At 48.9% G+C, this 15,637-nt stretch overlaps 1 protein-coding gene across 6 annotated transcripts in view; it reads left to right on the forward strand.

Annotated features, from left to right (window-relative positions):
• The window catches only part of LOC129703520 (receptor-type tyrosine-protein phosphatase alpha-like), a 240,343-nt gene that overhangs the window by 106,590 nt on the left and 118,116 nt on the right, over positions 1-15,637 (forward strand). For all 6 annotated transcript variants that reach the window (XM_055646099.1, XM_055646254.1, XM_055646178.1 and 3 more), the window contains one exon: positions 14,021-14,068. The gene's annotated coding sequence lies outside the window, so the exon portion shown is untranslated. The remainder of the gene's footprint in view (positions 1-14,020; positions 14,069-15,637) is intronic.

Raw genomic sequence — 15,637 nt, forward strand, 5'->3', positions numbered from 1 at the left:
AGTGGGGAGGGAGGATGAAGGAGAGGAGGGGGAAGGGGGGGGGATAGAGAAAGAAATGGGGGAGAGAGAGAGGGGGAGGGGAGGAGGGGGCAAGAGTAGGGCGGAGAGAGGAGGGGGGAGTGGTGGAGAGAGGGGAGAGGTGTGTTGGGGGGGTAGAGGGGGAGGAGGAGGGGCGTTGGTGGGGGATAGAGAGGGAGAAGGAGAGTGGGGGGAGGGAGATGAAGGAGAGGTTGGTAGAGGGGAGGGAGAGAGGGGGGGGGAGAGAGAGGGAGAGAGAGAGAGGGAGAGAGAGACGGTGGGAGAGAATTGGGGAGAGAGAAGTGGGAGAAAGAGAAGGGAGAGAGGGGAAAGGCAGGGGGGGAGGGAGTGGGAGAAAGACAGTGGAGGGAGGGGGGAGAGGGAGGGGGAGAGAGAGGAGTGGGTGAGTGAGGGGGAGGGACGCGGGGGGAAGGAGTGAGAAGAGGGAGTTGGAGGGGAGAAGAGGTGGGGGGGGAGAGAAGAGGAGGGGATGGAGGAGAGGGGAGGGTGGAGAAGAGGGGGAGGATAGGAAGGCTGGAGGGGGAGTGGGGGGCGGTGGAGAGGGAGGGTATAGGTAGGGAGGGGTAGATAGGGAGGGGAGTAGGATAGAGAGAGGGTAGGGGGGGGATGCGGTGGGGAGAGGGGATAGATAAGATGTGCAGGGTGCGTCTTTTTATACTGGGTGAATACCTGAAACACGCTATCAGGGGTGGTGGCAGATATAATAGTGGCGTCTAAGAGGCTTAGGAAGATACACGGACCACCAGGGGATGGAGGGGTATGGATCACGTGCACGCAGATGAAAATAGTTTATCATAGGCATCATGTCCATCACAGTCATTGTTCCTGTGCTGTACTTTTCAATGTTCTATGTTATCTCTAACTTTCTTTTTTAAAAGTATCTCACTGGCTGCATCCTTCCCTCTATTGATGAACTGTATTGGCTGCAACCTTCCCTCTATTGATGAACTGTACACTGCAAGGGCCAGGAAGCGAGCGGGCAAGATCATCTCTGACTCCTCTCACCCTGGCCACAAACTGTTTGAATCACTTCCCTCTGGACGGCGACTCCGGACTGTCAAAGCTGCCACAGCCAGACATAAAAACAGTTTTTATCCACGAGTAGTTGCTCTACTCAACAGCCAAAAATCTGTAGCCTCCCTTTGATCTGGTATTTTGTTCACATGCTTGATCAATGGTGTTTTATCATTAGTGTCTTATTATTATTATTATTATTATTATTGTTTAATGTTTTCTGAGTCATTCGTAACTGTCACTGTATGTCATGTTGTTACTTGTGGGCGGAGCACCAAGGCAAATTCCTTGCATGTGAATACTTGGCCAATAAACTTACTTGTCCTTCCTTCTTCCAGGAGTGGTGAATCTCTGGAATTCTCTGCCAAGGAATGTAGTTGAGGCCAGTTCATTGGTTATATTTAAGAGGGAGTTAGATGTGGCCCTTGTGGCTAAAGGGATCAGGGGTATGGAGAGAAAGCAGGTACAGGATACTGAGTTGGAAGATCAGCCATGATCATATTGAATGGTAGTGCAGGCTCGAAGGGCCGAATGGCCTACTCCTGCACCTATTTTCTATGTTTCTAGGACCCTCTTTATATTGTTCGATGAAACTTTCCTGAACACATTTGACAAATTCCATCCTGTCTTAGTTCTCGGCCGTCCTGATCTCCATTGGGGAAAGTTAAAATCCTCTACTGTGGGATGCCTACTAGTCCTGCATCTGCAGTACAATCCCAACAAGTTGATCATTTTATTTATTTCCACCAAAATAGGCTCACTGTACAATCCTTCAATAATATCATCTCAGACAACTGCCGTGATGTTCTCTTTTATGAATAAAGCAACTCTCCCTCTTTTTTTCTCCCTTCCACTTTCTCACCTGATCATTTATGATCACCTTGTTCGGCTTGTCCTATAGGCATTGAAATAGTTAACAGGAATTAGAGTAACAAATATGTTGAGAGATTGCAGGCAGCTGCAAGACTAATAGTTATTCTAGTAGGGGATTTTAACTTTCCCAATATGGATGGGGACTGCTGAGTACAAAGGGCTGGAACATTAAGCTACCAGTCCAGTCCCTCCTTTTGCAGGTTCATGAAATGGTAATAAGTTTCCAATTTCACATTGCTATCCTTGCCCTGAGTACATTCACCTTACCTGTCAGGCCTCAAGCATTCAAATAAATGCAATTTAATCTGACTGTCTTTCCTTGCTTCCTGCCATTCTCCCACCTTTCCTATCTATCTGCAAAACTAGCTGTCATTGATTTCATACTAACTTTCAGCCTCCCACTCATGGATGCATTGGATCCTGTCCCCTTCTAGTTTAAGTAGCACCATTGTAGCACCGCCAAACCTGTCTGCATATTGGTCCCACTCCAGTTCAGATGCAACATCTCTCTTCTACGGGTTACCTCTGTCCCAAAAGAGATATCAATGGTCCAAAAATCGGAATCCCTGATTTTGGCCCAACTCCTCAGTTAATCATTCACCTGACCTCTTTTCCTATCTTCAGTAGCACATGCAACTGTGAGTAATCTGGAGATTATTACCTTTAAGGTTCTGCTTTTCCATGTTTTGCCCCACTCCCCATGTTCATCCACTATCCCTTTTCCAATTAGTCATGGAGTGATACAGTGTGGAAATGGATCCAACTTGCCCACACTGGCCAACTAGTCCCACCTGCCTGCGCTAGGTCTATATCCCTCCAAACCTGTCCTATCCATGTACCTGTCTAACTGTTTCTTAAACGTTGGGATAGTCCCAGCCTCTACTGCCTCATCTGGCAGCTTGTTCCATACACCCACCACAATTTGTGCAAAAAAGTTACCCCTCTGATGCCTATTAAATCGTTTCCCCTTCACCTTCAACCTATGTCCTCTGGTCCTCGATTCGCTTACTGTGGGCAAGAGACCCTGTGTATCTACCCGATCTATTCCTCTCATGATTTCATACACCTCTATAAATCACCTCTTGTCCTCGGGAATAAAGACCCAGCCTACTCAACCTTTCCCTAAAGTTCAGACACTCTAGTCCTGGCAACATCCTTGGAAACCTCTCTGAACCCTTTCAAGCTGCTGGGTTGACATCACAGGAACAGAAGAGCATAGCAGGTTAACGTTCCGGTAAAGCTGAGGAAATGCCTGGACCGCCACCTGTCAGATAAAGCTTTTAATATAATTGTTAAACTCAGCATTTTTTGACAAAATGCTCATGATTTTGCAACTGTGAATGTCTGTTTAATTTGTTGCAAAATAAAAAGCAGGCCGTCCTTTGGAATAATCTGATAAGCAGAAATATTGTAAAGCAGGTGAATCCACAAAATTTGTCAAAATGAGATGATTTGCAAACGATTCGTATATCTATATGATTAAGAACAAAATTATAGCATTGCCTATGTGGCACTTCTCCCTTGTCCAAGTCAATAAACCTTTTGATTCGTGCCTAAAAGCTTTTAGTCTTAGATACCTTCAGCAGCTAAGCATCCTCATCCCTCTGAGACTGTAATTCCAGAGATGGACCCATCTCAACCATTTGAGTAAAGAATATCTCTATCTCAGGTAGACAAAAGCGCTGGAGAAACTCAGAGGGTGAGGCAGCATCTATGGAGCGAAGGAATAGATGACGTTTCGGGTCGAGACCCTTCTTCAGACTGATGGGGGGGGGGGGAATAAGAAAGGAAGAGGTGGAGACAGACTTGTGGGAGAGCTGGAAAGGGGAGGGAAGGAGGGAGAAAGAAGGGACTGCCTGAAATTGGAGAAGTCAATGTTCATACCGCTGGGGTGTAAACTACCCAAGCGAAATGAGGTGCTGTTCCTCCAATTTGCGCAGGGCCTCACTCTGGCAATGGAGGAGGCCCAGAACAGAAAGGTCGGATTCGGAATGGGAGGGGGAGTTGAAGTACTGAGCCACCAGGAGATCAGGTTGCAAACTGAGCAGAGGTGTTGGGCGAAGCGATCGCCAAGCCTGTGCTTGGTCTCCGATGCAGACCAGTTGACACCTGGAACAGCAGATGCGGTAGATGAAGTTGGAGGAGGTGCAGGTGAACCTCTGCCTCACCTTTTCATGGGGTTGTGCTATCAAGATCTGCACTCTTCATCCAAGCAAAACTTGCTGCTCCGCCTCTGAGTCCTTAACTTGTAATAAGGCCTCAATATACCTTGAGGTTGTTAGCCTGTCTCCAAGGCAAATATATCAATTCTTTATTGCTCCATGTGGAGTTACACTAAAACGCTGTTTATTGGTAACAGTGATTTGTCTTTATTCGTGTATTCCAATCCTATTGATGAAAAAGCAAGATCTGTTTACATTTAATTGTTTGGTAACTCAAAAATGTCAAGTTATAGCATGTTTTTGTATGGGAAGTCGCTTTTAATCTCTTTTCCAGCATTTACTAGCTTCCCATCATAATTTTTTCTTTGTTCTTACTACAGTCAATAATTTTACATCTCACTTGTATTCCCTCACCTTCTACTCACTACTTGTGCTCACTACTTTAAATTGTCGATTTTATTTGGCAGACATAGAACCATAGAAACATAGAAAATAGGTGCAATTGGGCCCTTCGGCCATTCAATATGATCATGGCTGATCATCCAACTCGGTATCCTGTACCTGCCTTCTCTCCACACCCCCTGATCCCTTTAGCCACAAGGACCACATCTAACTCCCTCTTAAACATAGCCAATGAACTGGCCTCAACTACCTTCTGTGGCAGAGAATTCCACAGACTCACCACTCTCTGTGTGAAAAATGTTTTTCTCATCTCGGTCCTAAAAGACTTCCCCCTTATCCTGAAACTGCGACCCCTTGTTCTGGACTTCCCCAACATTGGGAACAATCTTCTTGCATCTAGCCTGTCCGACCCCTTAAGAATTTTGTAAGTTTCTATAAGATCCCCTCTCAATCGTCTAAATTCTAGCGAGTACAAGCCGAGTCTATCCAGTCTTTCTTCATATGAAAGTCCTGCCATCCCAGGAATCAGTCTGGTGAACCTTCTCTGTACTCCCTCTATGGCAAGAATGTCTTTCGTCAGATTAGGAGACCAAAACTATACGCAATACTCCAGGTGTGGTCTCACCAAGGCCCTGTACAACTGCAGTAGAACCTCCCTGCTCCTATACTCAAATCCTTTTGCTATGAATGCTAACATACCATTCGCTTTCTTCATTGCCTGCTGCACCTGCATGCCTACTTTCAATGGCTGGTGTACCATGACACCCAGGTCTCGTTGCATCTCCCCTTTTCCTAATCGGCCACCATTCAGATAAGAGTCTACTTTCTTGTTTTTGCCATAGTCTACTTTCTTGTTTTATATATTGTAAAAAGCTGGGGTCCCAGCACTGAGCATTGCGGAACCCCACTAGTCACTGCCTGCCATTCTGAAAAGGACCCGTTTATTCCTACTCTTTGCTTCCTGTCTGCCAGCCAGTTCTCTATCCACATCAACACTGAACCCCCAATACCGTGCGCTTTAGGTTTGTACACAAATCTCTTATGTGGGACCGTGCCGAAAGCCTTCTGAAAGCGTTATGGATAAATTATGTGGGAAGCGAGAGTGTTTCTGTACCAATAGCAATAATGTCCCATGCTATGGTCATGTAATGGTAATTTTCAGTCCTTCACAGAAAACATGCTTGCATCAATCTGTAGTGTGCATGGTTAAGCACATATGTTACCACGGTCCAGGATTTATTGATACAGGATGATCATACACTGAATAATCCAACTGCATTTTTGTTTGGAAGTGGAAAGAACTAATAGAAATTGCATTAATTGCAATGTGTTAAAAGAGTTGAGATACGGTAGTACAGGTGCACAACCTTTTATCCGGTGTTCCGGAAACCGAAAAACTCCGAAAACCGGCCATTTTCCCCCAGGATGTCGTCTGCACACCAAAGCTCGCGTTTGGCGCCAAACTTGACCCGAAAGGACCCACGGTCAACCCAGGTCTGTACTACTGTCGCGGCTGCCTCATCCCCAGAGACCGGGGAGACACTTAAACATCTGTAAATCATTGCTTAAATGTTAGTCAGTTAGTTTGGAGGGCTTTTATGTGAAGGGGGGGTGAAGGGGTAAACTTTAATTCTTAGTCCCCTACCTGGTCGGAGAGGCGGGGAGCGGTCAATGCCTTACCGGGTCGCCGTGCAGTAAGCTCCGCAGCGCTGTGGCCGCCAACTCCCAGCTGGGGCTGCGGGCGGCGTCGGTTGTAGCTCCGGCCCCAACAACTCTACCCCTGGCTGCACAGCGCTCCAAATCCACCGCCGCCCGCGGCCGGACGCCCGCAGTCCCAGCTCCGCGAATGTTGGGAGTCGGCGGCGTCGCAGCGCTGGGATACCAGCGGGGAGCGGGCAATGCCTTACCGGGTCGCCGTGCGGTAAGCTCCGGAGCGCTGTGGCCGCCGACTCCCAACATTCGCGGAGCTGGGACTGCGGGCGTCCGGCCGCAGGCAGCGCTGGATTTGGAGCGCCGCGCAGCCAGGGGTAGAGTTGTCAGGGTCGGAGCTCCAACCGGCGCCCCCGCGATGTTGGGAGTAGCCGACCAGGTAGGGGACTAAGAATTAAAGTTTCCCCCTTCACACCCCACCACCACCTCATAAAATCCCTCCAAACTAACTGACTAACATTTATGCAATGATTTACAATGATTCCCCGGTCTCCGGGGAGGAGGCAGCCGCTCCAGACTTTTCAGGCCGCCCGCACTACCTACCTAATCTACGGTAAAAATCTTCCATTCGGAAATCCAAAAATGTCCGAAATCCGACAAGTGTCTGGTCCCAAGGCTTTCGGATAAAAGGTTGTGCACCTGTATAATTTTGCTGCATGTCATTGTGCGATATATCATGTTTTGATTGGAGAATATGTTTAGTTTGTGACTTTATTTGAAGCAGAAATAATATGTGAATGCTTCATTGAGCATAATTCTGACTGGTAACTACGCACTTCGTCCGAGCACATTACAGCACGATGCACTCAAACCGTCTTAAATGACCACCTAAACCGTCTTAAATGACCACCTAAACTGTCACTTGGCAAGGAGGAAAAATCTGGGCCAAGGATTACATCCAAGGGTCTGGAGATAGCGGTGGGGATTGTGGATGCATTGGTGATAATTTTCCAAAACTCCCTGGAGGCAGGGACGGGTCCCAGTGGATTGGAAAATGGCCAATGTAACCCCTATATTTAAAAAAGGAAGTAAACAGAAGGCGGGTAACTATAGTGAGTCTAACATCGGTGGTGGGTAAATGTTAGAGGAAAATTATTAAAGAACACTAACCGGGAGGCAACGAGTTAAACAAGGGATAAAGAAGTTAACCCCGATCGGACAGAACCCCTCAGATTCCTATCCTGTTAAAACGAATCGTTTCCCTTCACTTTGAACCTATAGTGGGGATAAATGGTTCCTCTCGGGATGGCAACCGGTAACTAGCGGGGTTCCGGTCCTCGGTCCTATTAAAAGAGGGGATGAGGAGGATAGGAAGAGTCTGCAAAAAGGATATAGATAAGCTCCCTCTAATACTAGTCATTCACTTTGGGAAAAAAAATGATCCTTAAACTATTACCCCTAGTTCTGGATTTCCCCAACATCGGGAATAATCTTCCTGCATCTAGCCTGTCCAACCCCGTTCTCACCTAGCAAACGGCTAGCAATGGCCTGTTTCCTTTATTGTCGTTACCTTTTTGCGTATCTTTCATTAATTTGTTCTATATCTCCCGTTTCCCTTTCCCCGACTCTGTCTGAAGAAGGGACTTGACCCGAAACATCACCTATTCCTTTTCTCCAGAGATGCTGTCTGATCCACTGAGTTATTCCAGTTTTTTGTGCCAGCGGAGGGAGTTGAAGCAGGCATTTTAACATTTATAAGATACTAGACCAAGTGCAGACCCGTTGGGTCTATTCCCGCAACACGCCGTTGCAAGGGGAGGGGGCGGCCTGACATCGCGCAATGCCACGCGCTAGGCGTACGCCGTCAAGACGCCGTGTACAACGTCAAGACGCTGCGTATGACATCAAGATGCTGTGTACGCCCGTCGAGACACTGCGTGCGCCCTCAATGCGCCTGCGGGCCGACAGGCCGTTGACGCGTGGGATTTTTGGACAGTGCAATCCTGCGGGGACGGCGAAAAGCAACGGGGGGGGACCAGGCGATCTTTGGCTTCGGCCAGTGTGACAGAGCCGGGCCTGAGGAAGTAAAATCACGAGCGAAGGTAAAAAATCTCGGTGTTTTTGGAGATGAGCCGGGCGGCAGCAGCCGTTATGGAGGTGAGGCGAAAAAATTAGTGAGTGGGGGGGATGTGGGGGGGGGGGATTTTATTAAAAATGTGTACAGAAAAATGACTAAATTTAATGAGGAGTGGATGAGCGAATGTAAAAGTGAAATCGCTAGCGAAATGGTAAAAATCTTGGTATTTTTGCGTCTGGTTTTGGCCGAGTAACGAATCAAAGGCAAAAATAATGACACACACACACACACACACACACACACACACACACACACACACACACACACACACACACACACACACACACACACACACACACACACACACACACACACACACACCACACACACACACTTTTAATAGTATATAGATTTGGACAGGATAGGTTTAAAAACATATGGGTCAAGCACAGGCAAATGGGTCTAATGTAGATGGGGCACGTTGGTCGGCGTGGGCAAGTTAGGCTGAAGGGCCTGATTCCAATATGACTATCATTTAACAGAAAAGGCATCAACGATATTTCAGTTCTCAAGTTAGTGTAATGGAGAATAGATTACACCCATTATTTCTGTGCGCCCCTAAATGTTCAGAATGCTTAATGTGTTCAGATAAATTCTTAACCTTTTATCTCACTTCCTTGATTTAATCGTTCTCTTTGATACATGTAGTTAATTTCAATGCTCTTTCCTGTTGCAATGGACACATTTATCTGTTTTGTAGTAAATGCCTACTATTTTCTGTGTGCTTAAGCAAAGCAAGAATTTCATTGTCCAACACAGGGACACATGACAATAAACTCACTTGAACTCACTTGAACTTAAACTTGTGGGTTGTTAATACGCTAGTTGCTACGTAGACTTATGGCCTTGACTTTTCTCTGCAAAAAGTTGTGAACACTGCCAGTCCATCACTTTATTGGAATTTATTGGAGTCGCTGCCTCAAAAAGGCAGCCAGCATCATCAGTGGCCCACACCATCCTGGCCACACACTCGACCTCAAAAGTCAAAGTCATTTTTATTAGTCACAGCACCCGAAGATGCAGTGAAATGAATTTGCCAGCAGCGATACACTTAAAAAGAACATGCAATACACAATAAGATTTAACACAAACATCCACCACAGTATTCTTCACTGTGGTGAAAAGCAACAAAGTTCAGCCAGTCCTCTACCTTTGTTCACCCGTGGTCGGAGCCATAAACCCTCCGTAGTCGCCTGATATGGACGGCCCGATGTACAGACCCTCTCGTCGGGACGGTCAAACATACTCGTGTTTTGTGTCTGAATCGGCACTTGGTGTGCCTGAATCAGCACTTTCCTACCGAAAACCACGGATGTTATAGGCCGCAGGCTGGCGGTCGGAGCTCTTCTGTGGCGATCCCCGGCAAGGGATCCCAAACTCCGGATGGTAAGTGCACAGACCACAGCCCCATGACACCAGGCCAGTGATCGGAGCATTCCACTCTGGTGGCCCCTGGCAAGGGTTCGCCTGCTCCGCGATGGAAAGGTCCACGCTGCACCCACTGCTGAAGTTCTGGGCCCGACTCTGGAAAAGGCCGCTCCAATCCATGCTGTTAGGCCGTGAGGAAGGCGACATGGAAAAAGCCGCCTACCATTGAGGAGGCGACCGAAAGCGGTTCTCTCCCCCCCCACATACACAAGACACACCATGAGACACCTAAACTAACATTAGACACACCACCATTGTGTCCAAAATATTGAACACGCTGCTGGCAGGGCAGCCGACTCGCAGCACCCCCACCGACCACAAACTCTGAATTACAATAGAAGTGTGTGTGTGCCTGCGTGTATTTTAGCAAAAAGACTATGTGATGGCAATAAGATTTTTATATATTTTGACTCACATTTTTCCCTTCAAAGCAATGAGCAGCTTCATTTTAAATGTTACTAGACCAAGTGCAGACCCATTGGGTCTGTTTCCCCAACGGCGTTTGCGGGGGGGGGAGGGGGAGGTGAGAAGAGGGGAGGGAGGAGGAGGAAACGGGATAGATTTGGGAAAGGAGAGCGGGGTAGGGGGGTGAGAGATGGGGAGAGAGATGTGGGATGAAGAGGGAGGGATGGAGAGAGGGGTGGGGGGGAAAGAGGGAGAGTGGAGGGGAAGGGAGAGTGGAGGGGAAGGGGGGAGAGAAGTGGAAAAGTGGGGAGGGAGGAGGAGAGGGGTAGCGGGAGTGATGGAAGAGGGATAGGGGGAAGGGGGGGGGGGGGGGAGAGAGGGAAGGGGGTGGGGTAGAGAAGGTCGGGGAGAGGGGTGAGAGGAGCGAGTGAGCGAGTGGGGAGAGTGGGGGGGGAGGGGGGGGTAGAGGTAGCGGGAGTGGTAGAAGAGGGGACGGGGGAGTGGTGGAAGAGGGACAGAGGGGAGTGGGTGGGGGGAGAGAGGGGAAGGGTGGGGAGAGAGGGGAAGAGAGATGGGTGGGGGTGGGAGAGGCGTGGGGTGAGGGGATAGAAGTGGAAGAGTGGGGAGGGAGGGGAAGGGGGCGTGGTGAAAGAGGGACAGAGGGGTAGGGGGAAGGGGTGGTGGTAGAGAGCGAAGGGGGTGGGGGAAGAGAGAGATGGGTGGGAGAGGGAGAGGGGTGAGGAGAGGGAAACATAGAAACATAGAAATTAAGTGCAGGAGTAGGCCATTCGGCCCTTCGAGCCTGCACCGCCATTCAATATGATCATGGCTGATCATCCAGCTCAGTATCCTGTATCTGCCTTCTCTCCATACCCCCTGATCCCTTTAGCCACAAGGGCCACATCTAACTCCCTCTTAAATATAGCCAATGAACTGGCCTCAACTACCTTCTGTGGCAGAGAATTCCAGAGACTCACCACTATCTGTGTGAAAAATGTTTTCCTCATCTCAGTACTAAAGGATTTCCCCTTTATCCTTAAACTGTGTCCCTCTTGTCCTGGACTTCCCCCAACATCGGGAACAATCTTCCTGCATCAGACAAATGCAATTCAGGACTTTTCTCTTCACAAGCAAAGTCAGAATGACGGTTAGTGAAGAATTCGAATAATCGCTGAGCGTTCAGATGTTGCGCGCGCCTCCTGCACCAAAGGGGGGGGGGGGGGGGGGGGGGAGCGTGTGGAGGAGCGTAAGCACGCGCCTCCACAAACAGATGAGCGTCTTCTTGAATGGAGAGCGCGTGGCCGCCTCCACAAAGTCACACACACTGTGGACCTACCCCCACAAAAAATATTTTGGGAGGAGGGGGAGGAGAGGGAGAAGGGGAGGGGGGGGGGGGGGGGGGGGGGGGGGGAGAAGAGGGGGAGGAGAGGATGGGGGAGAGAGGTGAAGGGGGGGGGGGGGGTTGGAGAGGGCGGGAATGAGTCGAGAGAAGAAAGAAGGGCAGAGAGAGAGAGAGAGGTTGGTACAACAACAAAAAAGCTGGATAAACTCAGCGGGTGCGGCAGCATCTGTGGAGCGAAGGGAAAGGACAACGTTTTTGGCCGAAACCCTTCTTCCGGGTTTCGGGCCCAAAACGTTGTCCTTTCCTTTCGCTGCACAGATGCTGCCGCACCCGCTGGGTTTATCCAGCTTTTTTTATGTCAACCTTCGATTTTCCAGCATCTGTAGTTCCTTCTTAAAGACAGAGACTGTGCACGGTAAGGGGGAATGAGGGGGGGGGAAGAGTGTGGAGGAGGGAGGGGGGGGGGAGATGGGATGGGAGGGGGAGGGGGGGGGGAAAGAGAGAGGGGAAAGAGTGGGGGGGGGGGGGGGGGGAGAGAAGTGGAAGAGTAGGGAGGGAGGGGGAGGGGGGTAGCAGGAGTGGTGGAAGAGGGACAGGGGGAGTGGTGGAAGAGGGGACAGAGGGGTAGGGGAAGGGGTGGGGGGGAGAGAGGGGGAAGGGAGGGGGAGACAGCGGTGGAGGAGGGAGAGGGGTGGGGTAAGGGGGGAGAGAAGTGGAAGAGGGAGGGGTAGGGGGAGTGGTGGAAGAGGGACAGAGGGGAAGGGGGGCGGGGAGAGAGGGAAGGGGGGGGGAGAGAGGGATGGGAGAGGGGTGAGGAGAGGGAGAGGGGGGGGAGGAGAGAAGGGGGGAGAGAAGTGGAAGAGTGGGGAGGGAGGGAGGGGGTAGGGAGCGGGAGTGGTGGAAGAGGGACGGGGAGTGGTGGAAGAGGGACAGAGTGGTAGGGGAAGGGGTGGGACAGGGAGGGGAAGAGAGAGGGGTGGGGGAGGGAGAGGGGTGGGGTAAGGGGAGAGAAGTGGAAGAGTGGGGAGGGAGAATTTTGTAAGTTTCTATAAGATACCCCCTCAATCTTCTAAAATCTGGCGAGTACAAGCCGAGTCTATCCAGTCTTTCTTCATATGAAAGTCCTGATATCCCAGGAATCAGTCTGGTGAACCTTCTCTGTACTCCCTCTATGGCAACAATGTATTTGAGCATTGGGCATTATGACATCACACGATGGAACGTTCACCAGGGGCTGGGGCTCCTGCAAAGGCATATGTAAATGAATCCATTCCGATTGGACATCTGTGAGCATCGGGCATTGTGACATCACACGATGGAACGTTCACCAGGGGCTGGGGCTGGTGCTGCTTCTATGGGTGAGAAGCCAGTTTATTTTTGAAATATTGGGGGGGGGAGAAGGATTTGATTAAAAAAACGTGCACTTAAACACGACGAAATGTAATGAGGAGCGGATACTTAGAAAGAAAAGTGAAATCTCTACCGAAATTGAAAAGATGTCGGCGATTCTGCGTCTGGTTTCGGAGTTGCAGTGAATCAAAGGAAGAAATGCAGCCGGCAGCCGTCCATGTAAATGGATCCATTCCGATTGGACATCTGCGAGCATAGGGCATTGTGATTGGACTTCTGCGAGCATTGGGCATTGTGACATCATACGATGGAAACAAATCAAAAGGCAGAAAGGCAGCCGGACTTCGGGCACACAGTTTTATATAACAACTAGACCAAGTGCAGACCCGTTGGGTCTGTTTCCCCAACAGCGTTTGGAGGGGGGGGGGCGGCGGCATCACACTAACCTTAACCACCCCCCAAACACACGGGGGGGGGGGTGAGAAGAGGGGAGAAGAGGGGAGGGAGGGGAGAGCAGGAGGAGGAAACGGGACAGATTTGGGAGGGAAAGGAGAACGGGGGGGGGGGGGAGAGAGGGGGGATGGGGAGAGAGATGTGGGGGAGGGGGGGCCGATGGGGAGGGAGGGGGAGGAGGGAGGGAGGGGGAGGGGGGGGGGAGGGAGAGAGGGGAAAGAGTGGGGAGGGAGAGTGGAGGTGGAAGGGGGAGATGTGGAAGAGTGGGGAGGGAGGAAGAGAGGGGTAGGGGGGAGTGATGGTAGAGGGACAGAGGGGTAGGAGGAAGGGGGCGGGTGGAGAGAGGGAAGGGGGTGGGGTAGGGAGGGAAGGGGGGGGGTGGGGGAGAGAGGGATGGGTGGGAGAGGGAGAGGGGTGAGGAGAGGGAAACATCTCCCATCATAGATGAGGTTCTAACTCGTGTCTCCTTTGTACCCCGCAGCTCTGCCCTCTCTCCCTCTCCCTCTCCCTCTCCCTCTCCCTCTTATATATCGGTTAGTCTCACATATATACAGGAGGCCACAGCGAGAATTAAATTGCATTTGTTCCCTGAAATCCATTAGAAAATATTTTTCTAACTTCCTGTATTCTGTTTAATTGTAGTCTCATTCAGCTTCCTGAGAACTTACTGTTTAGATTCAAGCTTAACTCGTACTGCAATTTATCGTGTTCACTGCCAGAAAAAGTGTCTATAAACTCTGACAGTTTTTTTTTTTTTCATTTCAGACACTGTCAACAATATCTTTTATGGATCCTATAAAGTAATCCTGAAAGGTATGTATTTGCACCATTAATAATGAAACTAGGGAAAGGGCAATTTGATTTATTAAAGTATGAAATTGTGCAGCATGATGCTGAATTGATATGGGGGAAACATTTTCCCACACATCAACTTTAAAAATTTGGGCAACAAAATGTTGAGCTTTTTTTTGCAGCTTTGCAATATTAAGGATATTGATCCATATTAATGTTTAATTTTTTTAATATTCTGCTTGGTAGAAGATACATTTTGGCTGGTTTTACATGTTATTTGCTTATTATTGCTGATGTAAAGCAACGTTATTGTCAGAAATTTAAAAGATTAGCAGGTAACTTGTGTAGCCAGGTATTGTGGGAAATTATGTTGTCCTTATGGGCCTATGTCATAAGAGTGCTGTTTGGAAGCTATGAATGGACTTGTGCGCCTCTGCACTTCAGTTGAAATATGGTCAGTCATACAGCATGAAACAGGTGCTTCGGCGCAACTTGCCCATGCAACCAAGGATGGGATATAAAGGATGGGACTAAAAAAAATATTACCCCTCCTGTTCCTATGTTCAACTTACTAACTAGTGAAAAGCTTGGATGTGGATGTTTCCACTAGTGGGAGAGTCTAGTACCAGAGGTCATGGCCTCAGAATTAAAGGACGTTCCTTTAAGAAGAAGATGAGGAGGAATTTCTTTAGACAGAGGGTGGTGAACCTGTGGAATTCATTGCCACAGAAGGCTGTGAAAACCATCAATAGATATTTTTAAGGCAGATATTGATAAATTCTTGATTAGTACAGGTCTCAGGGGTTATTGGGTAGGAGAATGGGGTTAGGAGGGAGAGATAGATCAACCATGATTGATGGTGGAGTAGACTTGATGGGCCGAATGGCCTAATTCTGCTGCTATCACTTTTGAACTATGCAGACCCTCCAGGAATGGGGGGTGAAAGATGTGATTGGTTCAGGAATTTGATAAAGCAATGGTGGAAGTTGCTGATCTTAAATCTGGATGTCCGAGATTTCAAATTGTGTATTGTTTGGATGGTAGCAGAGAATAAAGGGGATGGCTATGGTGGCAGGCATCCTTAACAATACTTCCAGCTTTCCTGATGCACTGCATCATGAAGATGAAGTGGGCTAAGTTCACCACTCTGCAGGTTTGGGAGGTCAAGAGCAGGGCATTTGCTATACATTTGAGACGCATCTCAAAGAACATAGACCATTACAGAACAGGAACAGTAATAAAAAGGAATTGCAGATGCTGGTTTATACCAAATATAGACACAAAATGCTGGAGTAACTCAGACTGAAGAATGGTCCCAAATTGGGTCATCTGGAGCAGAATTGGGTCATTTGGCCCATCAAGTCTACTCCGCCATTCAATCATGGCTGATCTATCTTCCTTCCTAACCCCATTCTTCTGCCTTCTCCCCACAACCTCTGACAACTGTACTAATCGAGAATTTGTCTATCTCTGCCTTATATATGTCCACTGACTTTGACTCCACAGTCTTCTGTGGCAAATAATTCCACAGATTCAGCACCCTCCGACTAAAGAAATGTCTCCGACTCCTTCCTAAAAGAACGTCCTTTA

The sequence above is a fragment of the Leucoraja erinacea genome, chromosome 1 (assembly GCF_028641065.1).
Source record: "Leucoraja erinacea ecotype New England chromosome 1, Leri_hhj_1, whole genome shotgun sequence".
NCBI lineage: Eukaryota > Metazoa > Chordata > Chondrichthyes > Rajiformes > Rajidae > Leucoraja > Leucoraja erinaceus.